Here is a 15880-nt window from a genome sequence, read left to right as displayed (position 1 = left end):
CTAGTTTTGGAATTAGGGTGATGGTGGCATCATAGAATGTCTTTGGGAGTGTTCCTTCTTCGACTTTTGAAAAAGTTTAAGGAGGATGGGTATAAATTCCTCTTTGTATGTTTGGTAGAATTGGCCTGTGAAACCATCTGATCCTGGATTTTACATGTAATGACATATTCAATTTCACTTCTAGTGACCAGTCTGTTCAGTTGATCTGTTTCTTCTTGATTCAGTTTTGGCAGGCTGTAAGTCTCTAGAAAGTTGTCCATTTCTTCCAGGTTGTCAAATTTGTCACCATACAATTGTTCATAGTATTCACAAATGGTTTTTTTGTATTTCTGTAGTATCTGTTGTGACTTCTTTTTCATTTCTTATTTCGTTTATTCGGGTTTTTTCTCTCCTCTTCTTGGTGCATCTAGCCAGAGGTTTGTCAATTTTGTTTACTTTTTCAAAGAACCAGCTCTTGGTTTTATTGATTTTTTACATACCAGTGGAACAGAACAGAGAACCAGGAAATAAACCCAGACACCTATGGTCAATTAATCTTTGACAAAGGAGGCAAGAACATAAAATGGGAAAAAGACAGTCTTTTCAGCAAGTATTGCTGGGAAACCTGGACAGCTGCATGTAAATCAATGAAACTAGAACACACCCTCAGACCATGTACACAAATAAACTCAAAATGGCCGAAAGACTTAAATATGAGACAAGACACCATCAAACTCCTGGAAGACAACATACAGGCAAAACATTCTCTGACATCAACCTTGCAAATGTTTTCTCAGGTCAGTCTCCCAAAGCAACAGAAATAAAAGCAAAAATAAACCAATAGGACCTAATCAAACTGACAAGCTTCTGCACAGCAAAGGAAACCAAAAAGAAAACAAAAAGACAACCTACAGAATGGCAGAATATAGTTTCAAATGATGCAAATGACGAGAGCTTAATCTCTAAAATATAAAAACAACTTATACAACTCAACAGCAAAAAGGCCAACAACCCAATGGAAAAATGGGCAAAAGACCTGAATAGGTATTTCTCCAAAGAAGATATACAGAGGGCCAACAAGCACATGAAAAAATGCTCAACATCCCTGAGTAGTAGAGAAATAAAAATGAAAACTACCATGAGATATCACCTCACACCAGTCAGAATGGCCATCATTAACAAGTCCACAAATAACAAATGCTGGAGGGGGTGTGGAGAAAAGGGAACCCTCCTGCACTGTTGGTGGGAATGTAAGCTGGTACAAACACTATGAAGAACAGTATGGAGGTACCTGAGAAAACTATACACAGAACTATCATATGACCCAGCAATCCCACTCTTGGGCATATATCTGGACAAAACTTTCCTTAAAAAAGACACATGCACCTGCATGTTCATAGCAGCTCTATTCACAATAGCCAAGACATGGAAACAACCCAAATGTCCATCGACAGATGATTGGATTAGGAAGAGGTGGTGTATATACACAATGGAATACTACTCAGCTACAAAAAAGAATAAACTAATGCCATTTGCAGCAACATGGATGGAACTAGAGACTCTCACACTGAGTGAAGTAAGTCAGAAAGAGAAAGACAAATACCATATGATATCACTTATATCTGGAATCTAATATATGGCACAAATGAACCTTTCCACAGAAAAGAAAGTCATGGACTTGAAGAACAGACTTGTGGTTGCCAAGGGGGAGGGGGAGGGAGTGGGATGGATGGGGTGCTTGGGGTTAATAGATGCAGATTATTGCCTTTGGAAAGGATTAACAATGAGATCCTGCTGTGTAGCACTGGAAACTATGTCTGATCACTTATGATGGCACATGATAATGTGAGAAAAAGAATGTGTGCATGTATGTGTAACTGGGTCACCATGTTGTACAGCAGAAAATTGAGAGAACACGGTAAACCAGATATAATGGGGAAAAAAATAAAATCATAAAGAGAAAAAAAAAAAAGAAAATGCATGTTTAAAAAAATCATAGGAGTTCTCATTGTGGTTCAGTGGTAACAAAGCTGACTAGTATCCATGAGGATGTGGGTTCAATCCCTGGCCTCGCTCAGTGGGTTAAGGATCCGGCATTGCCATGAGCTGTGGTGCAGGTCACAGACACGGCTCGGATCCTGCATTGCTGTGGCTGTGGGAGCTACAGTTCCAATTCAACCCCTTGCCTGGGAACTTCCATATGCCATGGGTGCAGCCCTAAAAAGACAAAAAAAGAAAAAAAAATCATAGAAACATTCTATATTAAAAGATGTGTTAATGCCACCATTTTTTGGACAAAGACATACAGAAAATGATGTATACTAATTGTAATTAGAACAGTTTAATCTCTCTTGAGTCACGGGATAGAAAGTAAATATAAAAGGATCAATGTGACTCAATAAATAGTAAGGTTATTGTGTCTTTTTTTGTTTGTTTTGGCTAAGACTGCATCATATGGAAGTTCTCCAGGCCAGGGATCAAATCTGCACCACAGCAGCCATGCAAGCTGCTGCAGTGACAACCCCGGATCCTTAACTTGCTGCACCACAAGGGTACTCCTCTTTTTGAAGTTTTGAGTAACTTCTGTACTGTTTTTCATAGTGACTGTACCAGCTTACCTTGTCATCAAAGTCTTACAATGATTCCCTTTTTTTTCCCCCATACCCTTGCCAAAATTTATTTCACAGGGGACTGCAGGGTAGGAGTTTTTAAATTTTTCACATATTGGCACAGGAATGAGTACATCTGCAAACTGCTTATCAATCATTAATAACCCTAAAGCTTCAGAGTTCTAAAAGTCTAAGAGCTTTCCATGACTTACAGAATGGAGTAATGGTGTTTCTCTTGACTATCAATAACATCTGAATAAAAGAGAAATGCATAAATATAATAACAGCAGTAATAATTTTCATATATCTTTAGCCTCATATTTTCTTCTTTAACATGAAAAAAATTAATTTGTTGAAAAAACATTTTCTATGTTCTTTGTTTGCGCTCTGGTGGACTGGACTACCAGGGAAGAATTACAGGGAAGCCAAGCAGGCACTGCTCTCTCTGAGCACCTACTCTTACTTAAGCCAATTTTGTATGCTTTCTGTATTCCAGTTCTTCCTAACTTTCCTTCAGAAATAGTTGCCAAAGCTTCAGAAGAAAAGTTTAGAAAACCCTTTATCAGGAAGGATTATCCCTTCTCTGAAGTTCCATGACAATGATCATTCACTTGCATAAAGGAGGTGGCTAACTTAAATCTTTGCAGCCCAGAACATCAATAGGCTAGGCATTATTACTCCCAATCTAAAACTGCAAATAAAGACAAAAAAACCTGGTTATGAAATGTGAGACAAGATGAGAATCCAAAACTTTCCATCAATATACCATGCTACCTCCTATTTTAATCTTATCCCATTGGATTATTATACATTTACTGATAAAACAATGGGGGAAAAATCACAAAAATGGTAACAGTATATATTTTCAAACTTCTTAGAAATTTCCAAAATTTAGGTGATTATTAAGCTATGAAGCTATTTACCCAGAAATGGTCATAACAAGTGAATAAACTGCAAATGGACATTAACCATTTTGCAGACAATGCAGTTCTATAGGAAAATAGTCTCCATTAAGAAAATGATACGATCCAAAGTTGTTGCTATTCTCCAAAAAAAAAAAAAATCAAAAACACATACCTAACCATTGCTGCCTAATTCTGAAGTATCCCACCATTATACAGTGGTGTACCAGCTGATAAACGAGAATCACATCATGAAGTTCACGGTACTACTTCAAAGTCTACCACACTATGCTGCCAACATGTCATCAAGCTTCAAACAAAACCGTGAGGTTTGTCACATATCATTTCCGAAGAAGCGAGGTAAGATATTTCTAAGTCTGCACTGGAGCCTGATGATGGGGTAATTTACAACACAATGAAGTAACTAATTGTGCAGTTTAAAAATTTTTTTAATTTAAAAAGTTATCATTCAAGCCAATTTTAACTGCTCAGTTTAGCAGTACTAAGTACATTCACACTGTTGTACAACCTATCTCCAGAACTCTTTCCATCTTACAACACTTAAAACCCTATACCCTCTAAATAATAACTCTTCTAATTCCCTTTCTCCCAAACTCCAGGCAAACTCATTGTTAGTTCTAACAATTTTGGGAGGCATTTTCAGGTTTTTCTATATGTAAGATTATGTTGCCTATGAACAGATATAATTTTACTTCTTCCTTTTCAATTTGGATGTCTTTATTTTTCTTACCTAATCACTTTGGCTAGGACTTCCAGTACCATGTTGACTTGAAGTGACAAAAGCAGCATCCTTGTCTTGTTCCAGATCTTAGAAGAAAAGCTTTCAGTCTTTTACCACTGAGTATGGTACCAGCAGTTGGTTTTTTTCAGAAATAGCCTTTATTACATGAAATTGTTTCTTTCTTTTCACACTTAATATATTGAGTTTTTATCATAAAATAGTGCTGAGATATTAAATGCTGTTTCTGCATCAATTGGGATGATCATATGGTTTTCTTCCCTCCATTCTGACAATGAGTTTTCATGTGTTTAACCATCCTTGCATTCCAGGAATAAATGCCACTTGATCATGCTGTATAAGTCTTTTAATGTGCTTTTGAATTTTGTTTGCTAGTATTTTGTTAAGGATTTTTGAAACAATATTCATCAGGTATATTGGTTTGTAGTTCTTGTGTAGTTTCTTTGACTGGTTTTGGTATTAGGGTAATGCTGCCCAGAAAGAACAAGTCTGGAAGTGTTCCCTTCTCTTCAATGTTTTGGAACAGCTTCAGGAGAATTGGTATTAACTAATTTTTCTTTCAGTGTTTGCTAGAACTCCCCAATTAAGCCATCTGCTCCTGGGCTTTTGTTGAAATATTTTGTGTCTGTGTATGTGTGTGTTTTAAAGAGTACAGTTGATTTACAGTGTTGTGACAGTTTCTCAGTACAGCATAGTGAAAGGTTTTTGATGACTGATTCAATTCCCTTACTAAAGTTCTGTTCAGATTTCCTATAATATCATGATTTGGTCTTAATAGGTAGTACATTTCTAGGAATTTGTCCATTTCATCTAGGTTATCCAGTTTGTTAGCATATAACTGTTTATAGTATTCTCTTATAATATTTTTATAACTATATAATCAGTTATAATGTTCCCTCATTCATTTCTGATTTTAGTTATTTGAATCTTCTCTTTTACTTCAATCTAGTTAAAGGTTTATCAATTTTGTTCCTCTTTTCAAAGAACCAACTCTTGGTTTCGCAGATTTCTCTATTGTTTATCTACTCTCTATTTCATTTATCTCTCATTTCATCTTTATTATTTCCTTCCTTCTGCTAGCTGTAGGTTTTTCTAGTTCCTTAAGGTATAAAAATTAGGTTACTAGTTAAAAAAATTTTTTTGGGGGGCCAGGTCCATGGCATGTAGAATTTTCAGTGTCAGGGAATTCCCTCTGCTACAGCAGTGACCCAAGCCACAGCAGTGACAATGCTGGATCCTCAATCTGTTGAACTACCAGGGAACAAAAAGATTTTTCCCTTTTAATGTTTTTATAGCTATAAATTTCCCTCTTAACATTGTTTTCACTCTATACCATAAGTTTTCATCTGTTGTGTTTCTGTTTTCATTTATCTTAAGATATTTTCTAATTTCCTTGTGATTTCTTCTTTGACCCTCTGGTTGTTTAAAAGTGTGTTATTTAATTTTCACATATTTGTGGGTTTTCCTGCTTTCCTTCTGCTACTGATTTCTAGTTTCATTACACTGTAACTGGAAAAGATACTCTGAATGATTTCACCTTTTAGAAATGTACTAAGACCTGTTTTGTGGCCTAAGCTATTGTCTATCCTAGGGAATACTCCATGTGCACTTAAGAAAAAATAAGTAATAAGTAATTTCATCAATAGTCATTTGGGATATTGATCTATAGTGTTGTCTTTGCCTGGCTTTTGTATCTGGGTAATGCTGTACTCACAGAATGAGTTTGGAAATGATCCCGTCTGTTCAACTTTTTGGAAGAGTTTGAGGAAGATGGGCATTAATTTTTTTTCTGCTATTGTTAGGTAAATTGTTCTGTGTATGACTATTAGGTCCAATTGCTCTATAATGTTGTTCAAGTCTTTTAATTCCTTATTGAGTTATATAGCTGTCCTAAGATATATAGTTTTAGTACACCAAGAATGTGTTTATATAACATAGAACACCTAGCACTGATGCTATGCACCCCTCCTTATAAATTATAAAAGATAGCAAGCCCAGGAGTCTAAGCTTCCTGTTTATTCCCTACTCCATACAAGCTGTTGAAATCACAAAATATTTGCACCTTCTTGAAGAAGAGAGACACTGGGGAAGCATATCCATTTGCATATCTCTTTGATCTCATGTATGTTCTCTGCACTGCCTTTGGGCTGGTTCAATAACAAACTGAATTATAAGTAACTTTGGCCAAGTATGAGATACGTAATCTTTGAAACCAAAATCAAGGAGCTTGAACTACTTTGAAGAATGTTACCAACATCACCAAAAAGCCCTACTAAATCTCCACCGCCAGCTCCAAGTCACAAATTTTAAAGTGCAGCTCACTTACTAGTACTGACATAATGCTCAAATCCCACATCGAAGGTAGTTAGAGCACTAAAAGAAAGACAATGACAGGGTATAAAGTGTGGGAGAAACTGCTGGCTGAATCCTTATATAATAGATGTCTTTTACTATGGTTTTATGAGAGAGAAATCGTTATGTCAATGCTTCTAACATTGGCCCTCCAAAGTTTTTACAACATTGTTAAAACTTAACATATACGACCACTATGGAAAACAGTATGGAGGCACCTCCGAAAACTAAATACAGTACTACCACATGACCCAGCAATCCCACTCCTTGGGATATATCCAGACAACTGTCATTGAAAAAGATAAATGCATCCCAATGTGCACTGCAGCACTATTCACAATAGCCAAGACATGGAAACAACCTAAATGTCCATCAACAGATGAATGGATTAAGAAGATGTGGTGGGTGTGTATACACACACATACTCTGGAATACTATTCAGCCATAAAAAGAACAAAATAATGCCATTTGCAGCAACACGGATGGAACTAGACACTCTCATACTAAGTGAAGTAAGTCAGAGAAAGACAAATACCATATGATATCACATATCTGGAATCTAACATATGGCACAAATGAATCCATCCACAGAAAAGAAATAAACTCATGGACTTGGAGAACAGACTTGTGGTTGCCAAGGAGGAGGGGGAGGGAATGGGATGGACTGGGAGTTTGGTGTTAGTAGATGCAAACTATTGCATTTGGAGTGGATATGCAATGAGATCCTACTGTTTAGGACATGGAATTATATCTAGTCACTTGCGATGGAATATGAAGAAAATAATGTGAGAAAAAGAATGTGTGTGTATACATATATATATTAAAAAAACTGGGTCACTTTGCTGTACAGCAGAAGTTGACAGAACATTGTAAATCAACTATAATATAAAAAATAAAAATCTTAAAAAAACAACATAATTAAAGCATTCCTATAGAGAGAGAAGAAAATAATCTAGGAAGTTTGCAGTTTTATAATCTAATTTAATATGGGAGAAGTAATCATATTTTTCAGTTCTACTCTATATCATGAACAAATATCTCATTGTTATTTCAGAATCTTGCTATAGACATGCTGCATTTTAACAACATAATACTTAATTTGCTAGAAAAGATAATAAACAAAAAATTAGATTAAAAAATTGTTAACACATCACAAAAATAGAACCAGACAAATTTTTCCCAAAATTAAAGGGTACTCTTAGAACTACCTGGCTATGTAGCACAAAGTTTACTTTGAAGGATTAAAAATAAGGTGGAGAGGTAGGTAACAGTGCCATCTTAAAGAGGCAGCATCCTTCCAAAGAAGCTACAAGACTCTTTGAAATGCAGGTACCTTCTCACAGAAGAAATGAGCATGCTTCAGTATAAGCTGGACCAGGGACTGATTAATTCTGTTTCTAACATTTAGGACAGGTTAGCCAGTAGGTAATAAAATGCATCATTTATGAATTCATTTAACAAATAATTATGGTTGTCAATTATGTGCCAGGCATGATGTTAGACACTGAATTTATAGTAATTAGTAAAACATACGTGGCTCCTCATCTCAAAGAGCTTATAGTCTAGGATGGAAAGCAAGGGTTAAAACAAATAACCCAGGTATAACATGTAAACTGTAATTAGTGACAGGTAAGTAAAGAGGTTGTAAGTGTTGGTGATTGGGGAGTTGTATTTACATGGTGGGGGAAGAATGCCTCCCTGAGAAAATCATAGTCAAAGTGAGGTGCAAAGTATACAAAGGATTGATTTCCCCAGGACCAAGGACAAAAGAAGCTGCACTAGAGAGAAGAATTGAAAAAGGAAAAGTGGAACAAGGAGAATAGGAGGTGCTGTTTCAAGTACTTAGTATGTTTTAAGAATGTTAATTCCAATCCTTACAGCTACTCTGTGGTGAAAGTATTAATACCCCATTATTCACAAAGAAAGCAAGGCTCAAGGAGGTTAAGTAACTTACTCAAGAAAACAGAATGCTACTAAATAGCAAAGGCAAGACTCAAAGTTAGGTCTAGCTTCAAACTCTACATTCCTTTCATCAAGGCTCTAAAGGTAGAAGAGGTTTAACAATTTAGCCCTCACTAAATGGCTCTAAGGTTCTAAGCCTATAAAACAGGTTAAATATTTTCTTAGTATGTTCCATCATTTAGACGCACATTCCAGTTTCTGTGGGTTTTATACTTTAAAAGCAATATTTTGATGTATGACCAAATTATATTTTATGCACATATATCTAGCCAGCTGGTTCAATGGCCTTTAAAAGCTTTCCAGCAAAGATTTTAAAGCAGCTTAAGGCTACATAAAAATATAAGAACAACTTCATGGTATTACTTTATATTCCTATGGCACTAAAATTTTACAGTGTTCACACAAAGTTCAAGCTATTTAAGATAATACTTGCATTTTAGTTACAAAGATTAAGGATAAACAGTAAGGCTTATCACATGCTAGATAACAAATATTTCTAGGTGTCATCTTTCCTTAACAAAAGCATCTAGAAAAAAAAAATCTTCATTAACTGTGAATACTTTTAACTTCCCATCATAGACAGAACAATGACCCCCTAAAGATATCCACACCCTAAGATTTGGGTTCCTTCACATAGCAAAGGGGGCTTTTTTTACATAGAATTAAGGTTGTTAATCAGCTGACCCCAAAATTGGAATTGTTAATTAACTGACCCTAAAATTGGTAGAGTGTCCCGGATTATGCAGATAGACCTAACATAATTCCTTTTCCCTTACAAGTGGAAAATGAAGTCAGTGAGAGAGGGCAGAAGAGATATGAAGAGTGAGAAGGACTTCACCCACCATGAGGACCTTGAAGATGGAGAGGGGGCCATGAGCCAAGGAATGTGGGTGCTCTCCAGAAGCTGAAAACAAACCCTCAGCTGACAGTCAACAAGGAAACAAGAACCTCAGTCCTACAACCAAAAGGAACTGAATTCTGCTACCAACCTGAATAAGCAAGGAAGCAGAATCTTCCCAGTGCTTCTAGTAAGGGATGTCTGTCAACACCTTGATGGTAGTTTGGTGAGACCTGTCAGTCTTCTGACCTACAGGACTGTGAGAAAATAAATTCATGCTGCATTAAGCTGTTAAACTTGTGGTTATTTGTTATGATATCAATGAAAAATTAATAATTATTCCTGTACTTGATTCTAGCTTCTTAGAAACAGTTCCTACAAACCAAGGCTTAGCTGGTAAATGCAACAGCATTTTTCAGCCCTACAGCTCAGTGCTCACTCTTGACCTTGCTGAAGCCCTGCCTCCTTTCTGAAGCCCTTTCCTCCCTGGGTGTCTATGATGCTTTCCCCACTCTTGGTCCTCTTCATTTGCTCTGACACCCTCAGGGGTTCTTTCTCCAATCTTCTGTAAATGTTGCTATTCCTCAAGGTTCTGTCCCCAGGCTTTCTTCCTACCTTATATGTACTCCAGACTTCTAACTATAAAAGCTAGCTAAAGACTCCCAAATCTTATCCACAGCACAGAAACTACTCTTTAGTTTCAAATCACTATCCATCTTGAAGGGTGTCCCCAAACCTCCATTAATTTCAACCTGGTCTTTCCTTCCAAACCAGTTCTCTATTTCCTTAACTCCCTTCTCCCATGAACTGCCCTCCAGTCAACCAAATCAGCCAAGTTACTCTGCCATTATCTTAAGACTACTCTTTCTCCCTACATCATTGGTAACTACATGCATTTGTGTATTTCTTGAATGTCTCTTTCTGTCCCAATGCCACAGCCTAATTTAGGAATCCATCATTTCTGAAAAGGATTAGTAAACTCCCACTTTGCTTCTTCACTTCCAGTCTAGCCAAGAGATCTATCCTCCACCTTCTCTCCAGCATGAATTTTCTAAAAAGTCTTACTTAACTACCTGTTTATAAAGGTGTCCAAGAGTTCTCAGTAGTTCTCAGCATAAATTCTGCCCTTTTAGGACTAATTTCTTTCAGTCTTAAAACTCATCTATTAACACATTCATGCTTCTCTATATGCTATTTCTCATAACTGAGATGCCTTTCTGCCATTCAGTTTTATCGGCTGACTGACACTATGCCTCAAAAGCAGTGTTTGAAAAATCACTAAATTTTTTTTTTTGGGGGGGGAAATCACATAAAAGTGTAAAGCGAAAATAATAATGTGTTCTTAAATCTCAAAAAAATAAAAAGTTTTAGTAGTCACACAGTTTGAACTACAAAATAAAGCTTCAAAATGAGCTTCAACTTCATAGCTCAACTACAATATGATAGAATGTAGTCTGAACTTGGCACTGTAGCACCAAGTTTCATGTTCTTTTATTTAAAAGGCAAGGGTTTAAAACTGTTCCAAGTGGTTTTTTTAAGTTGTCAAGGGAAAAGGTTAAGCTAGATGATCTAAAGGTTCATTAAAGTTGATACTTCTAGCTTTTTCGTTAACAGCACTAAAACTTATTAGGTTCTGAAAACAAACAATAGTACTGCTCCATTTCTACAGATCCATTAGCACACTCATTCCCTCCCAATAACTAACTTTATCAACTAGATAATGAATACAGTCTATCTTCGAAGGATTTCGCAATAAGGTCTAAATGTGGTCTTAAGAACCAATAAGATGTGAAGACAAAACTGAAAAGAGATCAGCCGATTACCCAAAGGAGGGCTACCTCAAGTGATTAAATGACCCAGAGTGACATAAAAGGTTTAAAGCAAGCAAAATCACAAGGCTAGACCAGGATTTTGATGGCTTTTATGTATCAAAAAAATTCAACATAAATTAACTCTTCTAATTTGAGAGTTCTTTCCATGACCATTCAATTCACTTTCTCCTTTCAGAACTTAGGGGCTTGGGACTTTTAAGTCCCAAGCAAACGCCTCCTCCTTATTGCTTGGGCAGGTGCTATAAATAAAATCAACTAAAGTATCTGATCGTAAACGGGCTTTCGGCGATAATAAGTCTCCAGTAATTAGCGCTTCGTTGGATTCAACACAAGCCTCTCGCTCCCTCCCCAGCGGCGCGCACATGGCTCCAGGGAGCTCATCAAGAGAGCGGCCCGGAGTTACAGGCCCCCACCGCTGTAAGGGTTAGGTCCCTTGGCCTTTAGAGGTGGGGAGGGCGTAGGCGCAGCCTTTTTTGGGTCTGTTCGCTTTTTCTGTGAGAAGTAGCCGACGGAGTGAGCAGCGCCGGGAGGCTACCGGGGAGCCCCCCTCTCCATTCATCCCTCGGGAACGCGCACCGGGGCTCGAGCGAGGAACCGGCCGAAATGGCAACCGCTGGAATAACCGACGGCTCCCTGGGGGCCCTTAACCCGCAGGAAGAGCTCCGGCTTGGGGGGACACCTGGAATTCCCCGCGCCAGCGCAGCAGGTGAGCACAGAAGTTCCAGAGAACCCAACGGACCCCAAGCGGCCTCAAATCCCACCGCCCGGGGCCGGCCTTCCTACTCCCGAAGCCGGGAGAGCCCGCCCAACCCCCACCCCACACTGACTGCACCGGCGTCCCCGAACTCAACACCCACCCCCTTGCTGGCCCCAACTCGTTCCGCCGGCGGGTTGGCAAAGAAAGGCGTGGGGCGCAGGAACCCTCGCCTTGAGGGAAGGTTTGGGGACTCCGACTGCTCACCCCAGCTCGAGCGCAGAGGGACGCAGGAAAATAGCCAAATGACCACGCACCTGTCTTGCGGGCCTGTTTTCGGCAGTGGCAGCTCAGATGTCCCAATCGCTGCCACTTGGTCCCTGCGTCTCCCTAGACCAATCCCGCAGGCATCCGCGGAGCAGCGACTGCTAACTGCGCATGCGCGTGCGGCGGCTGGCGGGCGGGGGAGACGGCGGCGGGTGGCGCACGCCTCGCGCACCTTCACGGAGGGGCTCAACCGCCGCTGAGGGGCGCCGCTCCGCCCCCGCGCGCCACGGATGCCGCCCACCACGCGCTGCGCTGCCCCTGCGGGCCAGTTGCAGCGCGGATCCGGCTCCAGGGTTGACCTGGGAGGAATTCCCCGTTATCCATCCAAAGACTTCCCTCCCAAGAAGCGCCTGCCCCCTGCAATGAGGCTCTGCATCCTGTTGCACATAATTGGGCCCTGAATTTTATGTAAATCACGTGTGAACGGCATCGGGTTAGTATGCCAGGCCTTTCCTAGCGTTCTAGATGCTCTGAGAAGTTATTGCGGTAAGCAGGGAGGCTTAACTATTTCGTGACTGTATGTATATGATATACCTATATTAAATATTAACGTAATGAATGCATTGTTTTTTTTCTCGAAATAAGAATTGTTTAACTAATAAGAACAGCTGCTGTTAAGAACTGCTCCTGGAGTTCCCTGAATGGCTTAGAGAGTTAAGGATACAGCATTGTCACTGCTGTTATGGGGTTAGATCCCGGCCCCTCGGAACTTACTACGTGTCCTAGATTTGGCAGAACAAAACAACAAAGAACTGATGCTGTTTTATTGTGCTCGCTGTGCTCTAAGGGTTTACATTCATCTCATTTAACCGTCCCAACAACTCAGGAAGAAACTGAAGATGATTACTTGCCTTTAACTAGTAAATGGTGGAAATAGAGTTCAGATTCAGGTCTGTCTCTCTTAGAGCCTATGATTTTTAACCAACACACTAAAAATAAAAATACAGGATAAACATAGTACTGAATCACAAGCTTCTTTGCCCCACAGATGTTGGATCATGTAGCTCTTGCTACTTATGTTTTGTTTTGGTTTTTTTTTTTTGTCTTTTTGCCATTTCTTGGGCTGCTCCCGCGGCATATGGAGGTTCCCAGGCTAGGGGTCTAATCGGAGCTGTAGCTGCCGGGCCTACGCCAGAGCCACAGCAACTCGGGATCTGAGCCACGTCTGCGACCTACACCACAGCTCACCGCAACGCCGGATCCTTAACCCACTGAGCAAGGCCAGGGATCAAACCCGCAATCTCATGGTTCCTAGTCGGATTAGTTAACCACTGTGCCAGGACGGGAACTCCGCTACTTATGTTTGATAGTAAATTTTGACTTTGATTTTGGCATTATCACTATTTCAGTTTTATTGGAAGAATAAAATATTTCACTTGTGATACCTCTGTTAAAGAGTCTCAGTTAAAGGAATTGATGGTGTGCCAAGCACAAGATGTGATTATTGGCTAGATATCAAGATCATTGAGTTCCCATTGTAGCTAAGCAGGTTCCTAGGTTGTCTGTCTGAAGATGCGGCTTCTATCACTGGCCTCAAGGAGTGGATTAAGGATCCTGCAGTAGCCGGTAGCTTGGGGGTAGGTGGCAGAAGCAGCTGGGACCCAGTGTTGCCATGGCTCTGGCCTACCTCCCAGATGCAACTCTGATTAGACCCCTTGCCTGAGAATTTCCATGTGTAGATGCAGCCGTATTTCTAAACTTTTGATGCTGTCATCGTCTGGAATGTATTTGTGTTTAACTTATGGGTTTTAAAAAGACAAATTTATTTGAGGTCCTTTGTAACAATTTTGTTTTCTTAATTTCTTTCTTTAGGCTTTCCAACTTCTGTTACACAACATGGAGTTCTTGTTTGGCGGAGCAGAAACAAATCTGACTAGGAACCATGAGGTTGCAGGTTTGATACCTGGCCTTGCTCAATGGGTTAAGGATCTGGCATGGCTGTGGTGTAGGCCGGCAGCTCTAGCTCAGATTAGACCCCTAGCCTGGGAACCTCCATATGCTAGGGGTGTGGCCCTAAAAAGCAAAAATAAAAATTCTGTGGCCCGTAACAGATAACATTTGACTTTTTAGAAAATAATTTCTGAACGATCCATTCAAAGTTTACAGTGAAGAAGCCAAAAGCTAAAAATTTAAGGAACAAGAAATCTGAGCTAAATAGGCCATTAACCTGCCATTTATGTGAAGATTTATTGAAACTCTGAGATGCTTATACTTAGCTTAGTCATTCTTAGAATGTTGAAGGAATACCTATTTATCTATTTTAATAATTTAATAGAAATTCAGAATAGAAAGCTCAAGTGTTTTCGTGGATTTCTTACTGAGAATCTTGTAAACATTTATGGAGCATTTATCTTCTGTATGCTAAGCTGTGTGTGAAAATATTGGGGATGCGAAGATAACTACATCCTGCTTTCAAATAGATAATATAGTTAGAAAAATAGACATATAATCTGTTATCCAACATTTTAGAAACAGAGAATTGATTGAAATTAAAAGGTGTGTATTTGGGATTTGTTAGGACTCCAGCCTGGAGACACAGATTTGAAGAAGCACTTGAATTGTGTTCTGATGATTACAAAATGAGAGAGGCTTACAAAACCGAAAGAAGTTGCATCAAGTTGATATCAAGAATTGCTGGGAGCCACAAAGTGGCTAAGAAGAATAATCCTGCGTGAGGCCTAACTGTAAGCAAAGCTACAGCAGAGGCTGAAGAAACTGAAGCTGCAAAGCAGTTTCGAAGAATCCCCCAGCTGATGCTGTTTAGTAAAAATTCCTGAAATATGATTTCCTCTTCTATTCTTGCGCTTCTTTCCTGTCTGACGTTTATGTGTGTTGTGAGTCATCCTTGGCTCATAATATGGGAACCTTCTCAAATTCCTGAGCGTCACCCAAGCATGGGCCATTACCTACTTATAAACCTAAGCCCTTGTCAAATAGGTTGAAAACAATTGAACTACGCATAAAGAACTTTCCTAAGAATGGGAAGTTTCCTTTCAGAGGAGTAATAGTAAATATTACGCAGAACTGCCACATAAGCCTGGGGATTTTGTTGGACTTTGGTCCGTCCCCATGGAGACAGATTAGGGGGTGGTTTCGGTGTTGCCCATGGCCCAACAATTGTGGATACTATGAGGCAAGATATTTTTTTCTACAGTAAATGCTACCTGTTGGGACCCAGCAGGTGGAAATTATTATAATTGGCAAGATTCTTTTGATATATAGATTTTATAATTAATAAAGATTTCTGTAATAGGTAAGGTTTATTTAAGACAGTTTATGTTCCCACAACCTGTTAATGGTCTGAGGTCAGCCTGACCTCGAAAGCAAGCCATGTGTGAATACCCCACTCCCCATTAATGGCTGTTCATGCCTGCTAGAGGAGCACAATAGGTAGCTTGAGGCAAGAATATCACCTTATGCCAAATCATTGTTAAAGCAAAAATTAGATACCTATTATTCTGCTTGCTATTAACTTATTTTCTAAGAATAAAGTACAGTTTGTACGTATTTTTTATGTAATCTTTAAAATTTAAAAGAATAGTTTGGAATAATAAATTAGCATATATTGTTGTTTTGTATAATCATGCACAAGAGTAAAATGTATAAAAGCTGATGCTCTTCTTTC

General features: G+C 39.1%; 1 protein-coding gene and 1 long non-coding RNA gene across 10 annotated transcripts in view; one reads left to right on the top strand and one right to left on the bottom strand.

Moving 5' to 3' along the window:
• Positions 1-12368, bottom strand: part of CLGN (calmegin) — a 54794-nt gene extending 42426 nt beyond the window's left edge. For 4 of the 8 annotated variants that reach the window (XM_005666858.4, XM_084970803.1, XM_084970804.1 and 1 more), the window contains exons 1-2: positions 12246-12368; positions 9554-9659 (exon numbers count right to left, since the gene is read on the bottom strand). The gene's annotated coding sequence lies outside the window, so the exon portion shown is untranslated. 8 annotated transcript variants of the gene reach the window in all.
• Positions 12369-12626: 258 nt separating this feature from the next.
• Positions 12627-14896, top strand: LOC102162631 (uncharacterized). Of its 2 annotated transcripts, none has more exons than XR_014812949.1 (3): positions 12627-12741; positions 14068-14142; positions 14774-14896. It is a non-coding gene; the product is annotated as an uncharacterized LOC102162631 (long non-coding RNA). The 2 variants fall into 2 exon arrangements; XR_014812950.1 differs by having other exon boundaries at positions 14068-14149; positions 14774-14815.
• The last annotated feature ends 984 nt before the right edge of the window (positions 14897-15880 follow it).

Source organism: Sus scrofa, chromosome 8 (assembly GCF_054392235.1).
Source record: "Sus scrofa isolate SSC_HxYL_T2T_F1_AM1 chromosome 8, Sscrofa_HxYL_maternal_Yorkshire_Landrace_v2.0, whole genome shotgun sequence".
In the NCBI taxonomy this organism is placed as follows: Eukaryota; Metazoa; Chordata; class Mammalia; order Artiodactyla; family Suidae; genus Sus; species Sus scrofa.
This window is presented reverse-complemented; position numbering and strand designations above follow the sequence as displayed.